The sequence below is a fragment of the Montipora capricornis genome, chromosome 7 (genome assembly GCF_036669925.1).
Source record: "Montipora capricornis isolate CH-2021 chromosome 7, ASM3666992v2, whole genome shotgun sequence".
NCBI classification, from domain to species: Eukaryota; Metazoa; Cnidaria; class Anthozoa; order Scleractinia; family Acroporidae; genus Montipora; species Montipora capricornis.
Genome location: NC_090889.1, coordinates 35380320 through 35399690, shown reverse-complemented (window position 1 = coordinate 35399690; position 19371 = coordinate 35380320). Strand labels below are relative to the sequence as shown.

Here is a 19371-nt window from a genome sequence, read left to right as displayed (position 1 = left end):
GCGAATGCTAACCGTTTTATCTCGAATACTCACCAATACGATGATCTTGCAAAAGCAGGTCCTCTTATTTAACAGACATTTCGCCAGTGTGTGCTTGCTGATTCACAGCGATCTTGACTGGTAGAAATTACGAGATTTGATAAAAAAAAAATTAAAATTAATGTTCCACATAGTTCTCGGTAACCTCCACTGCCCGTTTCCTTTCCCTTTTTGTTTCTGTCTTTCGTGGCCAAGTCTCGTTTTTGATTGGCTGTGATGCCTGAATAGCCACAAAACAAATTTAAATCACGAGCTTATGATGGGTAATACATTACTATACATATTATAATGTATGCTTATTGTGATTACGCATGTACGTTTGAGATCACTTTGGCTGCGGGTAAAATTTCTGATCTGTTAACGTATTCTCCTTATTTGTGCTAAAACAAATGTCGAAAATGTACAAAGAGCATATTTAAACCAATGGTTCTTGGAACCCCGGCTTTTTACTTTCTTCCTTGGCTGACGATTTTACGTCTTCTACTTACAGTTTTAAACCTTTAACGTCTCTAAGACTGATCAACATCAACATCTCATTTCTCCCACGAAAATCAAGGGTTAGTCAAACATTTCCAAATTTGTAAACATATTCCACTGTAGTGAACTTATGTCGTAGCAGACGCAACGCTGACGAAGTCCGAGCGGGGAGGTAAGTTAATGCCGTCGAATGTAAAAGTGTTACTTAACTTTTATTTGCCAACGATGGCAAAGCGAAAAAAGAATGTCGACAGAGAAGAACTAAATCTGAACTAGGGTCTGAACTATTTACACAATCGCGAGGTTGAGCGGCCATGTAATTGAAAATCTGAACATCCATTAGATACAAAAACAGACTTGCGAATTATCGCAAATCACAATGCTGACAAGCGCAAAAGCGGAAGAAATGGTTAATAAATATGAAGTTTGTTACTATCTGAACGTTTTTGGGTTGGAGTAAATGAATATATTGTCACGCAAATGATGTAATTTTATGACACTCAAATTTCGCAAAAAGCGTGAGTTTCATGTAAACAATCTTCGCACTACCAAGTCGTAGCAATAAATTGGATTAACCAGGACGTTAAAGAAATATTGTTGGACTCCCAAATAAATCTCATTTTACACTACAATGACAAAATCATTTGTCAGAGAAATAAAATTCTTGTCTCCTCACCTATCACATTTCAACGCACGTATGCAAATTTGTTAGCTCATTTTCACCACTTCCCGATTCCAGCGAAATTTTTCTTCTTTCAAATATTAACGAAAGTATATTTATCGTCAAGCGTTGCATCTTTTATGTTCAAATAACCCCCAAAAATAAAGATTTTTTAACGATATATCCCCAGATATTTTTATAATTTAATATTTTTTATTTTTTATTTCTCTGTCAAAGTTTGCACAACAATCAAATCACAAAAATAGCAACGCACGCAACAAATTTAGTCGCATTTACCTCTTCGTCGAATTCTCATCCTTAAAACAGGAATTTTTAGTTATCGTGAATATCTTTCTATATTCGTTAGCAATCATCCTTTCAAATTTCACAGAAATTGAACGGTCCGCCAATATTTTACGAATTTTTCAATGGGATGTCAAAAGGCCAGGTGGATGTTATGCATAATAGGGCAAGTTTGGGCGATCAAGTTACGCGTGTGACCCGTTACAAGTATTCTTTCACATAATGTTCTCGAATCGTCAAGTATCACCACAGAAGACAACAACATCACTGTAAAAGCTTATTCTACGCAAATAGTAGGTTCTGGAGGTAATTTTTAGAGTGGAAATCAAGCCTACGGCAGCCGAGAAAAACAAACTCACGAGGCAGAATGTATATTTATATTCAATTAAGTTAACACAACAGAAAGACGCTAACCTCATTTTGACACGAAAATGCTTTACTATTTTCATAAAAACTATCCAGTTAAGCTCGCATATTATAAACATGATGAATTCATAAAGGCCACCTTTTCCAGCGAACAATTTTTTGAAACAAACAACATATTTGCTATTAGAGGCAAAAACCCCTTCCTCTTTCATTACGTGCGTGAAGAGAAGAAGCTCAATCGTGTCAAATATGCCGAATATTACAACAAAATAAATTTCAGGATCAAACCGTTTCCATGAAGAACCTTTTCCTTGAATAATGAAGCACAAAATAGACGACAAGCTCTCTTTCAAATCATTCTTGGCTGTCACATTTCCAATAATTATTTTTTTTTTACCTGAAGACTGTGCCGAATTGATCACAGATCCACTTAAGGTGTTCGATTCGTTCTCTGTCTTTGTTGAACCCATAAGTTACCAGAGAATTTTCCATTTTGTTTCAGTGTTCTATATAACAGCACACTAGGTAAAATATTAGAAATACAGCTCACTTTGATTTGGGCTCGACGGGTGATAGATCATTTGTTGTCGAAGTCCATTACTCGTCGCTTTTAAGATTCCAGGTATTTATTTTCACCGACTGCTTAGTTTATCCAACTGACTTTCCATTATTGAGCTCCATAAGGTATATTTTGTTTAAAGATCCACTAAAACGCCATTCGCGTTACATGACATGACACCCAACAAATCCCACCCATTTTCCGACTGGGATTGTCATACTGGCAACGCAGTAAAAAGAAAAAAAAAGAAAAAGAAAAAAATTAAACGAACAAATCCCACCCATTTTCCGACTGGGATTGCCATACTGGCAACCCAGTAACAAGACGCTCTTTAAAGGACAACTGACCCTCCAAAAATAAAAATTATAATTTCCATAAAAAATTCTCCGACACGGTTTTTTTTGCCACATTATCGGGCAACATTCTTGCCAAATTTCAGCGAAAAAGGATGAAAACTCACTGTTAAACTGGAAACGTGCGTTTCATTCGATGAAATTTTAGTTCTGAGAAATAAAGCAAATACAATTTAGGACGTTTTTTCGCTGTAGGGGGATTAGATGTCAAAACATGTGAAAAGTAATTACCTGTTGATTGATAGAGTAAGGGCTCTTTTTACATTGACAATAGAGCTCGCATTTGCAAGTCGGCCCGCAAAGCGGTCTCAAATGCTGTTTCTGGCGGAAAATACCAACAAAGCTCTCTACAATTTCACGATGCCGAAGGCTAAAACTAAGGGTTCTAAAAAGCACGATGGAGGAAGCAACGAGAATTCGAACGGTGAATCAGCGAAAGAAACCATGGTTTAGGAAATGAGAGTATCAGGGTAAGAGCGCTTGTTGTTGTTTTAATACGTTCTAGTAGTAGTATTACTGTATATTTTTGTAAACGTTTCCCCATTTACAAGGGATTACAACGCATCAAACTCTACGTTTTGTAAACTTTGCCCCGTTTACAAGGATTACAATTTAGAGGGGAGGGGGAGGCGGAAGGGGGGGGGGGGGGGGGAATAGGAGTCAGTGAATCCGTCGATCCGTGCTAATTTTCGTAAAATCCGCCAATCCGCAGATATTTTTACAAAAATCCGAATCCGCAGTACAGTTTATTGCCCAGTTTCCGGCCAGTACCAGTTTCTGGCCAAAAAAGGGTAAACTCGGTTATTTTCGATGGGATTTTAACTCTTCGTCCACCGAAGCGATCCGTCGGATTAGATGCTTTTATCACCGAATAAAAGAAGTAAAAATAGGAACTGGGGAAATGGTACTGTAATTAAAGTTTATCAGCAATGATTCTATCCGGAATTATTGACATCTTGCTGTTTCAAACTTCTGGAAGAAGAAATTCTATTTTCAACATTTCATACTTGTGAGTTTTTACTTTTCGGTAAAGTGGAGGGGCAAGCCCTGGCCCCCCGGCAAAAATAATTCTGTGATCATACAAATCTGGCTGCGTCTTCAAAGCAACCCAAGCGTGATGACAACTGTCATCACTCGTGGGTTGCTTCGTGAAAACGCAGCCAGATTTGCATGATCACATGATTATTTTTGCATTTTTTGTTTTAAAATGCCTTTCTGTACTTGCTAGAGCTAAAATGGACCTTCATTTCGAACCAAAACATATCAAGAAAATTAACCAGTTTTCCCTTGCGTGACTTTGACAGTTACAAGCTCGGCACTTACACAAATTCCTGACATTCATCTCAATAAACCGGGCGGGAATGTTCTATATAAACACTTCAGCCAGTTTACCGGGCCATTACAATTTGTGTACCAGGTTTACCAGGCCATTACAATTTGTGTATAAATAGAAGCCAAAATCAAATGCTGTAATTTCGTTACCACAAGAATAATTTTTTAACGACCTAGAGGTATTTTATGTAAACTGTACCCAGGATGGATAGCTAAATCCGGTGGAAAAGCCAGGATTTAAAATTTAAAAATAATAAATGACTGGTTTTCAATTTTGGTTTGGTGTTATGGAGAAATCGCCAAAACAATCAACATAAAAAATCAGGCTCCAAAAAGTCATAATATTTAGCGCGGGAACAGCAGTAGATCCGCAATTTGACAAAATCTGATTACAAGTCAACTTACTAAGGCTAGCACACGCAAGAAAAACACTGATCTATCTTGTGGTGTCTTTCGATTCCAAACGTTTATATCAAACATCGTAAATGGAGTCTGTACATAAGACAAATAATGTACAAATTATCTTCGGGATGCGTTTTTGTCGCGTGGCCATGTCACGCGATAGTTGTTAGTATGATTCAGCAACGCACACAAACAAGTGCCAAGCCCTGGAGCGTTTGTTCTACCGTCGCATATCATCATCATATCATATATCTTTATTTACCCTCGGATTTGTAGAGTAGCTTGGTGTAGCTAATATCTCCGAGCATTTATCCTCCCAACCATGATACACCACAGAAGACAGACCACAACACACAACATGCCCTACTCTTTGCGACAAGTGTGCGGGTTCTTTTGCATAGTACACGTACCGTACCATGAGCTATTATGAGAAACAACACGAAAATCTCCTTTGATCAAACTACCAAAAAGGACATCCAAATCGCAAAAATTTTGGCATTACAAAAAAGTTGAATCTATTCAGTCGATGAAAATCTCAGTACCGTATTAGCTACAAACGTGGAATATTATTATGCGAATATTTACTCAAGATGTCTACGTTAATGCTAACAATTATTTATCTCGGACACTCACCAATACGATGATCTTGTAAAAGCAGGATCTCTTTTTTTAACAGATATTTTGTGTGTGCGCTTCCTGATTCAAAGCAATCTTGACTAGAAAAAAATTGCGAATCTCATAAAATGTTGCACGTAGTACTCGGCACCTCGACGGCCCGTTTAGTTTCCTGTTAGCGCGTAACGTCATTAAGTTTATCGACAGCGCACCCCGTTAGTCTGTCAGTGGCCAAATTTCGTTTTTGATTGGCTGTGCTGATAATGAAAAGCCACAAAACAAAGATCACTGGTTGCTGCAAGGTCATACAATAATGTACTTATTTATAATTTTGAGCAAGAGCAAGCCGATAAAACGTAGACTTGATTTAATTAAGTGGTGTACAGGTGAAGGATGATCTACGTTGTATCGGTCCTTGCTCAAAATATTTAGTTCTCGACTTATAATTACGCCAATCAGATCAAGCCACTGATCCAACGTACACCGACAGGATGCCCTCTTTAAAACTTATTTATAACGTGCACTTATATATTGTGGTTACGCTTGTTTGGTCATCACAAAGTCCTGATCTGTTGACGTATTCTACTTATTTGTGCTAAACCAATGTCGAAAACGTGCAAAGAGCATATTTAAACCAATGGTTCTTGGGACCCTGACCCTGACAGATTCCAACACAGCAATCATGTTAAGCAGTTGTAAGGCTTTTTACTTCCTTCCTTGGCTGACGATTTTCCGTGTTCTACAAAGAATTTTAAACCTTTAATCCCGTTAAGAGTGATCAACATCGAATTTTTCCCACGAACATCAAGGCTTTGTGAAACATTTCCTGATTTGTAAACGTATCCACTATATTGGTCCAACACTGGAAACACTTATGTTGTCAGAGACCAGAGACCCTCCGTTGACGAAGTCCGCGTGGGAGGACAACCTCGTCCCCAGGGTATGAAGGTCGATCGTGGACAAAGTCTTCGACTCCTCGTTTCGTTACAGCGTTTCATCGTTTCCACACACCGATACTTCTGTTCGAGTCTTTGTTTTCTGTGTTCGACTCGTAGAATTCCCAGTTCGACTCGCCAGTTTCTCCCACATAGAAAGGACGGGGGTGCTCGTCGGAAATTTTGAAAAGACCCCTAAGAGGTACCAAGATCCTGTCTAGTGGGCGTGGTGCATGTGAATTCTTTGTTCACCCCTAAGAGGTACCAAATTATGGGTTTTAATTAGACAAAATAAAAATAAAAAAATAGTTAATTGTCAAATGTCAAAGGATTCGGCCGCTGCTGATGATGTTGTTGTGCGATGTGCCATGAGTCACACACATTTTGTGAAGGAAAACGATGATTGGATTTTTAAGCTAATGGGCTTAAAAGCCGTGTTGATTTTTCCTATAATTACCGACAGGAAATATAATGAAGGAGGTAATAACTTTCTAAAACATTTTTTGACTTCTAATGTGAAATATAAATATTATTTTTCCTGTACATATTTTCTGTTTCAACTTTAACCCCAGAGTTAATACGACACTTTCCCACAAGAGAGTACTTTGCTCAGGTTAGCGCATCCATGTAAACTACTTCCCTTCGGATAATTCTAGTCCTAGAAATTCCAGCTGCCAGTGTTCAGCAACCTTGTTCTACCGGCTGTGAACCAAAACCCAAACCGAAATACTCAGCATTGAAAAGCACGCAAAAAATTGCTTTGTCCACTAGGTTCTTTCTAGGTTCTTCCCTCCGTTCAAACAGTCCCTAGGAGATTACTAATGATAGACTAGTAACGCCATAGATCTCTAAAGAACTCACGTTTTTCGCAAAGAATCATCCTGTCATCCCGTCTAATCTTCGCTGGCGTACTTGACTTATTGGATATACACAAATAGGTACGAAGTTTTTTTTTTTCTTTTTTAACACTTCAATACAGTTGAACTAACGAAATCCGACGTCGAGAAGGACAAGAACTCACAAAACAATAATTAATGCATCTCCGCAATCAACACCCCACACGTGTTAAACGATTATTTTTCCTTTGCTCGTTTAACCAATGATATTCTGGTTTTGTAACGTTGTTGAAGTCGCAGCTGTCGTCCGGTTTCGTAAACTCCCTACAACGGTGTGAAATACCGTAATTGATCCAATGGACGACTGGAGCGGCCGTTTCATTTTAGAAGTCCAAGAGGGAGGGGCTTTTAATAGATAACAGGAGTTTAAACCTCTTACGGTTAAAAGCTGATCAAACTAAAAAGCGTTCGGTAAAACGTTCCAGCTGAGCTTATACATGAAAGACCATCCAGTCCATCCATTGCTACGTGTAAGCCTTTTAAAGATCATGACTCAGAACTTGGCATTGAAGTAGGCTGCAACGTGCAATCCCTTGTAGGGTGTTAATCAAGCAAAAAAATTGAACATGAAAAAAAGTGATTAATTTTACCCTACTTTTTTTCTATTTCCTAGTAGTTTGTAGTTGTTGTGGGAAGTGGGGGGAGGGGGTGAGTCTATTAAACCGAGAAGGAGAGGTTATTGGAGAGTGGCGTCCAAAGTTAAACAAACTTAACTGCTTGGAGGCCGGGGTGGGGGGAGTATTACGTAAGAGGCATTCATTTGAGGGGGCTTGTCCATTGGATCATTAACGGTAACCAAATTTGAAGATACGTGGACGACGAGCCACAAGACGATGATTTTTTGCTTTTAACACGCGATTCAATATTTTGCAACATTCAACGATAAACCGTGCGTCATCCGCTTCTGGAAAACGATTAATTAGCACCTTTCAACTAATGGCAACCTGGTAGATGGGTAACACTTTTTCAACAGGGTACATAATTACAGTCAAAGACTTTAGTCTCTCTGAATTATAAAGCCCTTTAGAATTCATACCAGACCACAACACCGGGAAATCCGTGCCCTGCTCTTAGGGAATAGTTTTAGATTCTAGTACGAGAACGACTACGAGAACGAGATTTTTTATGAGACAACATTGAGCGCGCGCAAAGTAGCGTCATTTTGGCGGGAAAAACGTGATCCCGTCGTCATTTTAGTACCAGGTTTTGCAAAAATGTCGTCGAATCAAAACAAGTCAGCAACACGGTAGTAGTTTTGGCATTTTTTGATGAGCAAAAAGGCGCAGCTACCAGCAATAAGAATAACTGAGCAAACTATACTACTAACAAAGAGTAAGTTATAAATTTCCTTAGAATTTTCGCTAAAAACGGGCAGTCAAAACTCGTACTCGTTCTCGTCCTCGTCGTAGAATCTAAAGGTCCCTAATTTAAGAAACGGCGACGGCTACGACTACAACATCGCCACAAACCAGTAATATCATTGGTTAAAAGAGCATAAATAATCGTGCTGCACGTGCGGCACGGATTTTAGCAAATATCTTAGCGGTCCTCTGCATAACAACAACGCGAAATCACCAAATCTGAGGTTTTGACGACAACGTAAGCATGCAATACAGAGTATCCTTCATTCTCTATTTTAACTCTGAAACCGCTCGTACCAATTTATGTTTTAGGACACTTCGCCAACATTGTAGGACCGGGACGTGAACGAGACTGAATAATCGCGAAAGACAAGTTACATTTTGAGGTGAAGTTTTCGTCGACCGTCGCCGTCGTAGATCTTAAATTCCCTCTTATCGCATAGTGATAAAGTTAATCCATGGCTTGTGACAAGAGGTCCACGGTTTATAGTCCTTATCCGAGAAGACGGTACTGCTGCTCAACGAACTCAGCCAACTCGTCGATTTTGTAGAGTTGGCGGTCTCTAATTTCGTTCAATTTGTAGTTCAACCCGTAGGTGCAAAAGAAAGCATTAAGCACTAATCAGATGACTCGTTTATTCTCGCTGCTGACCAAAAGAATCGCGGCCTTTAGGGTATGCGCACGAGAACAAGGATGAACCTCAAAACTGACACTTTAGCGCACCGGTGGCTCAGTTGGTTGAGCATCGGCCTGTCATGCGGGAGGTCGCAGGTTCGAACCCCGGCGGAATCAATACTCAGGAACTTAAAATAGTGAGGAGAAAGTGCTACCTTTGTAATTTCATCTTCAAATGGTTAGACTTTCAAGTCTTTTCAGATAAGGGCTGTAAACCGTAGGCCCCGTCTCATAAATATCTTTCATGTTCATTAGTTCCCTGTGGGAAGTTACATATTCGATAAGAGTAGGGGATGTAGTCCCGGGTGTTGTGGGCTGTCCTGTTCTCTCCAGCAGAAGTGGCCGGCTTGGCAGTGATGTCTCCAAAAAGGCTTGTGGTGTATGAGGCCACATCAGCAGAAACAGCAGGGAGAACGGAGCCAGGGGGGTTGGGTGGGCTTCAGCCCCCCCCTCCATTTCAAGCAAAAAATAAAAATAAGTAGTAAAACATCTGTCATTTTACGGTTGATCCACGTTTATTTTTTTGATCATCTTTCTCGTCAAGAATGCTGAAAGTAGCATTTCCGAGCTTCGAGACTTCAAAATTTTTTGGCGGAGAATTCCTCCAGAACACCCCCTACGAGTTAGCGTCTCCGGCGCTTGCTTGCTTGCTTGTTAGCCCCCCACCCCCACCCCCACCCCCAATACAAGATACACTCCGCCGTCCCTGAACAGCCATAGGTCAAAAAGGGACTTTCCCGAGTGCTGGAATATGTAGATGTAGGTGAAACTCCTCTTATCGTTTTTCAACTTATTATGAAAAAACAAAAACAAAAGCAACATTTCAAAATACTATAAAGAAGGAATTTATTTGCTGTGTACTAAAGCTTTTTTCACACTTGCAGCGCGCGCAATTCGTGCCTTGCTGTCGGAAAACGAATCTTTAAAAATTACCCGCTTCTAAAAAAGAAGCATCACTTTAACTCTAGTTAATGAAGAGTACTTTCACCGCATAGCTGACTGAAGTTAAGCTAGCAAAGATATGCGGATTATTATAAGGCCTTTAGACTTGAATATTTAAGCCCGTTTTTCACCAGAAAATACATGAGCATAAGTAGGAGCAGGTCCGGAGCCCATGACGGGGAGCACACTTGTACAGCTTCCAGACATGGCCTATATCACGGCGTTTAGACAGCACAAGCTAATTTTAGACGGCTCTTTAATTACAATGTCATTTTTCGCAAAAAAAGTTCCGTCAGTTTGAGTCCGCACGAACAGCTATTCCATGTCCTGGGAGGTCTCAATTGGGTGGAAAATTGATCTTAAAATAGCTCGGTCTATGCAAATGTCGTGACTCGTGATACAAGTTAGAAATTCCTGGTCTTTGGATCCTAGCGTGACAATAAAAATCAATCTCTCAAGCCATTACCTTATTAATTCAAGTTGTTGCTGACTTGCCTGCGACACTTGTGAAAACTGTAACGACCTAAGCACGCCAAGCTAAGAAGATAGAACAATCCGTTCCTCTTGCAATTGTGTGTGGACGCGTGAAGATACAAAAAGGAATTCTGACTTGTGCCAGAAATACGATTGGAAAGTTTCGGGGCTTTCACTCGTAGTAACATAGTTAATAGACGGAAATGGTTATGGAACCCGAAAACTTTCCTTGTTGTAGGTTTTTGTCCCCTTTTTTGGCCTTGACCGTGCACAAAACACAATAGTTGTTTTCTCCGTCCTGGGGAACTAACGAATAGAAAAGTGTTGGTTATGTAATTCATGTATAGTGTATGAGCGCAAAACAAAAGATTTTGCACGGTTGTGGACTTTCCAACTAAAATCTTGGCATCTTTGTTTGCTCCTTTGATGTTTGCCGAGCTTCCAAACCAGTCCCCTTTATTAACTATGGTGGTAACGACTATTTAGTCAGCAAATGCTTTTCTGCGCTTGCGTTTACATGTATATATGGTTTGTCATGTTTATGCCCTTGTGAAATTCAGGCTTTAAGCGGTAACTCGACGATGCCCTTTTTCTTGCCAAGAAGCTCTCTGATTTTATTCCGATTATCATCAAATATCATCTTCCATATAAACCTTGTGAGTCAACCATTTCCGTTATCTTTCTTTTTCAGGAGCACCTCGCATATAGAAGCACCTCACTGGACGTCGCATATTAGGGAACTTAAGCATCGACAACGAAATCGACGACGACGACGTTTGCGAACCGCGATGGACTGGGTATAGGGTTTCGTTTTCAGCGGGAAAAACAAAGTTTAAGCATTTTAACCTCGGATCGTCGACGGATTTTTCGCTGGTGTACCCATTTCTCGTCATCATGGCATTTAGAGACGTTCGCAATCTTCTTCTTTTAAGCCATGACGATGGAACGATCAATGACGAAGAATTTCTTGTTCTTAACGACCTCTACGTTTCAAAAAATGCAGACTTTCCATACGACTCATACACACCTTTTGATCTAGAAGAACTCGACGAATCTGAGTGTTTGGCGGAATTTCGCTTCCGAAAGCGAGATATTCCACGGCTGTACAATGTTTTACAAATTCCTGACACTCTTACCTGTGACCAGCGCTCGGTGTGCGATGGAGTTGAAGGCCTTTGTATGCTACTTAAGCGCTTGTCATATCCATGCAGATATGGAGACATGATCGTCCGATTTGCGAAACCCGTGCCAGTGCTCAGCATGGTTACTAACCAGATGATCGATTTTGTGTACAATACTCATGGCCACAATGGAACCATCAAGTCTTGAGCCCTGCAAACTTACAAAGCTATGTTGATGCTATCACAGCTAAAGGAGCGCCATTACCAAATTGCTTTGGATTCATTGATGGCACGGTGAGGCCTATATCCAGGCCTGGAGAACACCAGAGAATCCTCTACAATGGGCACAAAAGGGTACATGCCCTGAAATTCCAGAGCGTTGCTTTGCCCAATGGCTTAATTGGAAACTTGTATGGCCCAGTTGGTAAGTTGTAGATAGCTCATCTCTTTCAAGATTCATGCATGAATGCAACCACATGCACATCAATTTTAAGCCTCCCTTCATAAAACAGTGTGCAACCTTATGGAGCTTGGTTACAGACACTAAAGCTATGTGCATGTAGCCAATCTAACCTTGTATTATAACCGGTTTTATTTCTATGCTGGCCCCAGTTACTTGTAGTGCTCATTTTATTAGATGGAAATTATACCTATATTATTTTCCTTCTAGAGGGAAGAAAACATGATGCAGGCATGCTGACAGACTCTCAGTTGCTTCGTGACCTTGGCCAGTATGCATTTAGCCCTACAGGTGTACCCCTCTGTGTGTACGGTGACCCTGCATATCCTCTGAGAATACACCTTCAAGGTCCCTTTAAACATGGCATCCTGACACCAAATATGGAGCTGTATAACACCAACATGAGTGCTGTGAGAAGCTCGGTTGAGTGGTTGTTTGGAGATGTCATCAACTCCTCAAATTCAATGATTTTAAAAAAAATCTCAAAATTTTCCAAAACAGTGTAGGCAAGATGTATGTAGTTGCAGTCATACTTCGAAATGCAATCACATGCTTATATGGCAACAAGACATCAGAATTCTTTGACCTCGAACCACCAGCTCTTGATACATATTTCACTTAAGAAACTAAGTTTGTATTATATTCAGGGCAGCATACCTACCTTTCTAAGCCCAGAATACAAAATAAATTATAATCTCAAAGAAATAACAAAAAATGCATGTAAAAGGAAATATGTTTATACAATCATTGTGGAAATATTATGTGCATCATGGATCACCGACTATAACAATTAAACATTATTATCATGACTCCAGCCAGCATCCATGCATCCTCCGAAAGAACATTTGGAAATTGTGAGGACTCCAGGGGGATCAGTTTGGCTTAGTTCTGGTTACTTATTGCAGTTGAACTTAAACAGGGGTCAGCATGTTTGGTGTTGTGGGAATTTATTTTGAAATCATACAACGAAGTGTATTACTATAGTGAAGGAGGGCAACATGCAAATGTAAAGCGAAAAATAAATTGAATCTGCCTGTTCATTGTGCAGCTCACCTTTAAAATTAAATGAAATAAATTCGTTCAACACCAGGTCACTTAAAAAGCAACACTTTTATTATAGATCCAATTCTTCGCAGTGTAAACGCCCTTCCAAAAAGTTCGGGTATTTCTATAATAAACACAACTATGACTTTTAAAATTAATGCAGGTTGATAATTGCAAAGGGGTAAAGCTAATTCTCAGCTCAACATACTAAGGTCTAAACCGATTTAATACGAACATACCACAACACTGGAAAACAGCAAAATTCAACTCCAAGTAGGCTCTGATAAATAACCGTAGCAAATATAAACGTAAGGAAGTCAAGGCTTACTTGGAGTTGGCGTTGCTATTTTGCAGCATTGCCATCAGCACATTGTTTTGGTGAGCGAGCATTGCTTGGATGTTTTGTTGTTGCAGCTGCTGCTGTCGTTCCATTTGTTGCATGAGGGAAGCAAACATAGACTGTTGTTGTTTTGCTGCTTCATCTTGTTTAGCTGCTGCAATCTCCACTTCCCTATTTTTGATTTTCAGTTCCTCCATCTTCAGTTCTCTATCCTTCTCCGCTTTCTCAACCAAAAACTCGATGGTATCAGATGTTCTTCTTCTCATCTTGGGTCCTTTTTGATTCCCGTCCTCGCTTTTTCTTTTCCCTTTATCTTTTAATGTTTGCAGTGCTTGGAGCCTGATTTCTTCAGCAGCTTCTTTCTCCTGAGCGGCTTTCGCTTTTTTCTCTGCACTCTGCTCGTCGATCTTTTCTTTTGCGTTTTTTTCTCGCTCAAGAATATCTTCCAAAAGGATATCCAGTTCTGTTTCTTCTATTTCAATTCCTGACGCCTTTTCTTCGTCGCGAAGTTTCTGTTTATGTCGTGAAGTTAGTAGGGTGTAGCGGTCGCGAACTGCTCTTCCAGTGACTCTAAACTTTGGCTGATTAAGACTGTTGAGATGAACGGCAATGCTATCCCACACTTGTCCTCTCTCTGGACTTCTAACTCTGAAACTGTAAGGTTCACTTACAATAGCTTCTCGGCACATTAGCACATCATGCTGGAAAGTCCATTGGAGATATTTCGTGGTAGCTATAATAAAATGAGGGTGAAATATTTTAGTTCAAAACGTAAGAGGATAAAAAGTACTAAAATATCAATTCACTTGGTTAAGTTCTCAAAAGATTCGGCCTTACATTTCTTTTCAAGAGGTTGGTGTTGCTTTGCCGCCATTGCAGATTTCATCAACCTGAACCTGAAAGGATATTCGTGCTTAGTATGGGAAGAATCGACGATACGAATTCAACAATTGGCCAGCTGGGAACCCCAAAGGTTCTACTTTCAGTGTTTCTCATTTAAAATGGGAAACAAAAGTGATTTATAAGCAAAAAGCATTGTTTTGCACTTACGTTTTCACGAGAACGCCAAACCCACAAGAATTTCGTCGTCGACGATCCCTGGACGACGTTCAAGCTAGTTCGCGCCTGCGCAGAACATTCGCGCGCGAAAATTTCACTTCCGGCAGTCGTCGTCCTGCCATTTCGTCGTCGATGCTTAAGTTCCCTATTAATTAATAGAGAGCTTACGAATCGACGACTTTCGCACGACGGCGCCGTTGAGTCATGTCATAGTCCGGCGTCGTCGTCCTGTAGAAATTTGGATTTACGATTCAGCAAAGACGACGACGTTTGTTCGCGGGTGGCAAATTTTCCCGCCGTTTCTGAAGTTTGTTTTTCTCTTTTCACAAGGTAGGTTATTCGAACCAAAATGCCTAACTTCAGAGAAACGAGAGCTTGTATTGCATACGCTTATCAAAAAAGCTTCATAAACGAACAAGAATTTGTGCTTTTATATGATTTCCACAAGGCAACAAACCCAGAGTTTCCGTACTGGAACTATGAAAGGTTTGATTTGGACGAGAAAACAAACGACGAGTGCAAGGCCGACTTTCGTTTCTACCGGGATGACATTTATAAACTTGCTGAACAGCTGCAGCTGCCTGATGAGATAACCACTTACAATGGTTTAGTTGTAGCTTCGGTACCTGCCTTATGCATGTACCTCAAGCGCTATGCATATCCTTGTCGATATGGAGATTTGGTTTGTCATTTTGCCAGACCGGTTCCTGAGCTTTCTATCATAACAAACCATATGATGGACTTGATTTACGGTCGGTGGCACCATCTACAATGGTTTAGTTGTAGCTTCGGTACCTGCCTTATGCATGTACCTTCAGAAGGTGCTCACTTGAATCAGTTGAATGAAAACAGAAAAAAATCAAAAACATGTGCCAAGAACTTGATTGATACTTGATCAATGATTTATTTGGAAAAAAAACCTGAAGCATCGAGAGAAACATTCAGAAAACTTTAACAACTAACCTTACGTCCTGTTATTTTCGAGACGCCGGCAAATCGCGCTCACCAACGTCGTCGACTTTGGCGCGACTCTGGCGAGGGCCCATATAGGCATGCGCAGAGGTCATGTCACGCAATCTAACGGCGTCGTCGTGCAAACGTCGTTGATTCGTAAGCTCCCTAATATTATGACAGCCTGCGTCGCTGGTGGGATATTTTTTTCATAGCGGCACTACTCAACACGGGCAGTGAAGGCTTCGAGTAATGGGCTCCTGGCGCGAGGAAACCGATGTTTGTCCCGCTCAGTTTTGTCTGTGAGTCGGTATGATCGGGATGTGGAGAAGTCACAGTTTTAGATCTTACTCGCAGCTTCACCGCCGCTCGAGAAAATTGTGTTTTATTCTCCTAACTAGTGCATTTGGTTTCTTGTTTGGGTAATCATGATAACTTGGTGTTTTTTCAAGATCACACCTCTTAAGCTGATAACATTCTTCATTCTCAATACCCATCTGACTGACATTTTATTGAAATTGTGAGGAAGATTACACAGCGATCACTTCTGGGAGTCGAAGGGTCAAGAAACGACGATGGCTACGGCAGCAAAAACGCCACTATATTAAACTACAACGTTACTCAATTGGCGATGGGCTCACATTGACTGAATTTTAAAGCCAGACGTGTGCATGTGCATATTTTTCATTTGTTGAATGGATTGTTGAAAGGGTTTCAACATTTTCAGGAACGCTTCCAACAAAATCAAACAACCTATTCAAACGCCTTCGACATTTGCTTAAAACAATCATGGATGCTGATCGCATGCCAAACAAATGTTGAACCTCTTAAACCAGTCAGGACGCAGCTCTTTACAACCTCTAATTTCATTGGATGCCTTTGTTTTTATGCTCAGGGTGCATTGTTTCTTTTGTATCGTTCTTTGTCTTCGTTGTTTTCTGAACCAATCCCGAGAGTCGTTACGAGAGCTGCGTGGCGGCCCTCTGGAAAACACGAGCGTGAGAGTTTTTGTCACCTCGCGCAAAAGGGTCCTTTAAACAGATGAACTCCGCACAGTAAATCACTTCATTAATTAAGAAAGTTGGCGGTCGACTTAATTGCAAAAAAAATAAAATACATCCTTGCAAAAGGCACACAAATTATCTCAAAAGACGCCAAAAGGACCATTATTATAAAAGTTAAAATATATGCTAAAAAACACTAGAAAAGTTGTAATCTTATCGAAACTTCATAAACTAGATGACCAAACATCTTAAACTATGTATAAAATATAATTATTTCTAAGGCAATATCGAAAAAGACCCAATTTAACACTATCTAACAAATGTACGCCTTAATGATGCGTTAATCAAGTACTTTCTGCTATGTGTCGTGTCTGTCTTAAGGACGGTGCCTGCTAAAAAACACGAGGAACAGCCGAGTGTTTTTAGACCCTAACCCAGAGGACAATAACATTGCTGAACACCATTTACAGAGGGACCAAAGAATCGACTAGGATTCAGGCTGAATGCGCTACGTAAAGCATTAATTACTACCAATGAACCATGCTGGGAAAGCTCTGTTTTTAACTTAGAGCAGACACCACTAAAATAGCACCAATCACTAGCTGGTTACAGTCTGTACGGCCAATGACATCAGGGCTTAACCGACAGAAGACCAATAACATTACGACTTCGTTGACCACTTACATCAACGACCAGAATATCTATATCATCTACTGCTATTACACTGAAAACGACGTTCGCCCAGGTTGTCAAAACACCAGTCAGTGTCACCTAAGACAGTCGTCCTCAGAATTACACTCACTCGCTCAAATAATGGAAATAACCAGTAGTAATCTCGGATTGTTGACGTGACAGTCGCCTTGGAAGCAAAGGAGAAGGGTAGCGAAAGAAGCAATATTATAGGACCGAGGTTTGAGGATAGGAGCATGTACTTATTTCTTGAGATAGTTTAAATAAGCGCCGAATACTATGAATCACGTGATGGGATTGAAATACTTTGCCCTAGGCTAGATTCTGAATCACAATTAAGTGCGGAAATAAAAAGCATCGAGTATTGTCTTCTTAAAGCGCCATCGTTTGAAGAACGAGGCATATCTATTCCTATGAAAAGTAGTGGCCGGGTATTCTGGAGTATTGCCGACGTGGAGCGTCACAAAATCTATCAAAATCTGAGTTCTTTTGGAATTGTGTGAAGGATTATAATTACTGAGAAATTTCCCTTGCCAAAAATCAGTGTGCTAACTCTACACAAACAGTTTGCGCATATGACGTATCAATGCACTATGACGTCTTTCAAGATGGCACTGAAAAAGGGCACGAACGAAAAATGAAAACTTCCTGAAGCCTCCCTATGCACAGGATACCCAAATTAGAAAGTTCTTACTCCTAATGTCGAACGCAATTATTAATTAATTAATATAATGAATTATTGCTATTATTATTATTGTTGTTGTTTTGTTGTTGTTATTATTGACATGTGCCTCTTGCCTCTTAAGTTGTTAATTCCATCATTTTATCTCCTAGGTACTGCAGCAATTCTCTGTAGGCTTTTTCGTGTTCCCCATAGAAGAGACTAAATTGGCTTCGCCTGGCTGGAAATAAGGGAGTAGAATTGGCGCCTGTGCTCCTGCATATCCGTCACCTTGTTCTTGCACAGGTGAGCTGTCTCCACTAGCGTGACAGGCGCTTTCTGCTCTGTGGATGTTTGATCCACCAATCGCCTCACTGGGTTGATTTAATTGGCTCGACATTATACTCTGCACAGCACTTCCCACGACAGCATTCCTCAGTCCATTGGCTTGGTTGGCACCTACACCCATAAGTTGGCTCTGTTCGGTCGCCTGCGAAGCGCCACCATCACCAGAGTATACAGAGTCTTCGGCAGCGTTTGCCTCAGTGTGACTCAAACTGCTGGTCTGATTAGCAGCTGTCTCGGAAAGGCGTATCTGTGCGGTAGAGTATCGTCCTTCCCCACTCTCGGTCATTGTGAAACCATTCGCAAGATCAGAGCGACTGGGAAATGAAAAAAGAACCTTTTAGACTGAAATAAGACTCGCTGTGGTAGGAAAAGTTATAATTACATAAAAGAAAAAACAGCAACCTCGCAGCTCGTAGTAGGATCAAATTTATTTATTTAAAGTTCATATTTTGTTTTATTTTGCCTCGTCAAATACAAAGAAAATAATTAATACACCAAAAGAAAGATACAGACTGAGAGGCCACAATAGCAAAATCATGAGGTCCCATGTGGTCTTAAGAAATGGACACTACCTAGATCTGAGTATTTCAATTTCGGCCAAATTAGATAAAAAATTAATTATAAGAAGTAACGTTTATGGCTTCAAATTAAATTAAACGTACGCTTATATAATAAGATAGCATTTTTGAACGTGTGAAAAGCTGTTGTGACCAGCCATAATATATATATTTTTTATATTTTTTTTTATTGTAAATAGCATTTTATCTCCTTACTTATTTCTACTTAAGTTTCAATGATACGTTTCAAATCTGTTGACTAAATTTTACTGTATTTTTTCATGACGTGAACGTGCGCCTAATAAGCTGTCATTCTAAGGTTAATATTTATTTATTTTGTCCCGATTAAAGACAATTAACACCAATTCATCTGCAGATTAAGCACATAAGACGCAGACAGTTTCATTGATAACCCAAATATCGATTGTCACGCAAATGCCTTATTCGCAGAATGAAAAATTTGAGGGTCATAATACAGGCCTAGCGAAGCATTTTCTAAATTTAGCCCATATTATAGTGCGTGCCACTGTAAACAAACCACAGTGGGTGGTACTATACAGGCTAGTGGCTACCGTGTACACACTGGCCACAAAAATGCGAAACCGCAACCGGAAAGAAAACTCAACCGTGTAGGGTTACTGTAGTGGAAGGTTTAACAGACTGAGAACTAAAGTTAACCGGAACGCAGAAAGTGCCTGTTGTGATCAACTTTCAATTGAGTGGCGACCTTGTGCAAGTTGAAAAC

The 19371-nt window shown here is 40.2% G+C and overlaps 1 long non-coding RNA gene and 1 pseudogene across 1 annotated transcript in view; one reads left to right on the top strand and one right to left on the bottom strand.

Moving 5' to 3' along the window:
* The window catches only part of LOC138057061 (uncharacterized), a 366889-nt gene extending 348105 nt beyond the window's left edge, over positions 1–18784 (bottom strand). Inside the window, exon 1 of the long non-coding RNA XR_011133594.1 lies at positions 18404–18784. This is a non-coding gene — a long non-coding RNA (uncharacterized lncRNA). The remainder of the gene's footprint in view (positions 1–18403) is intronic.
* On the top strand, positions 11136–12843 carry LOC138057876 (uncharacterized; annotated as a pseudogene).
* Positions 18785–19371: the final 587 nt, after the last annotated feature.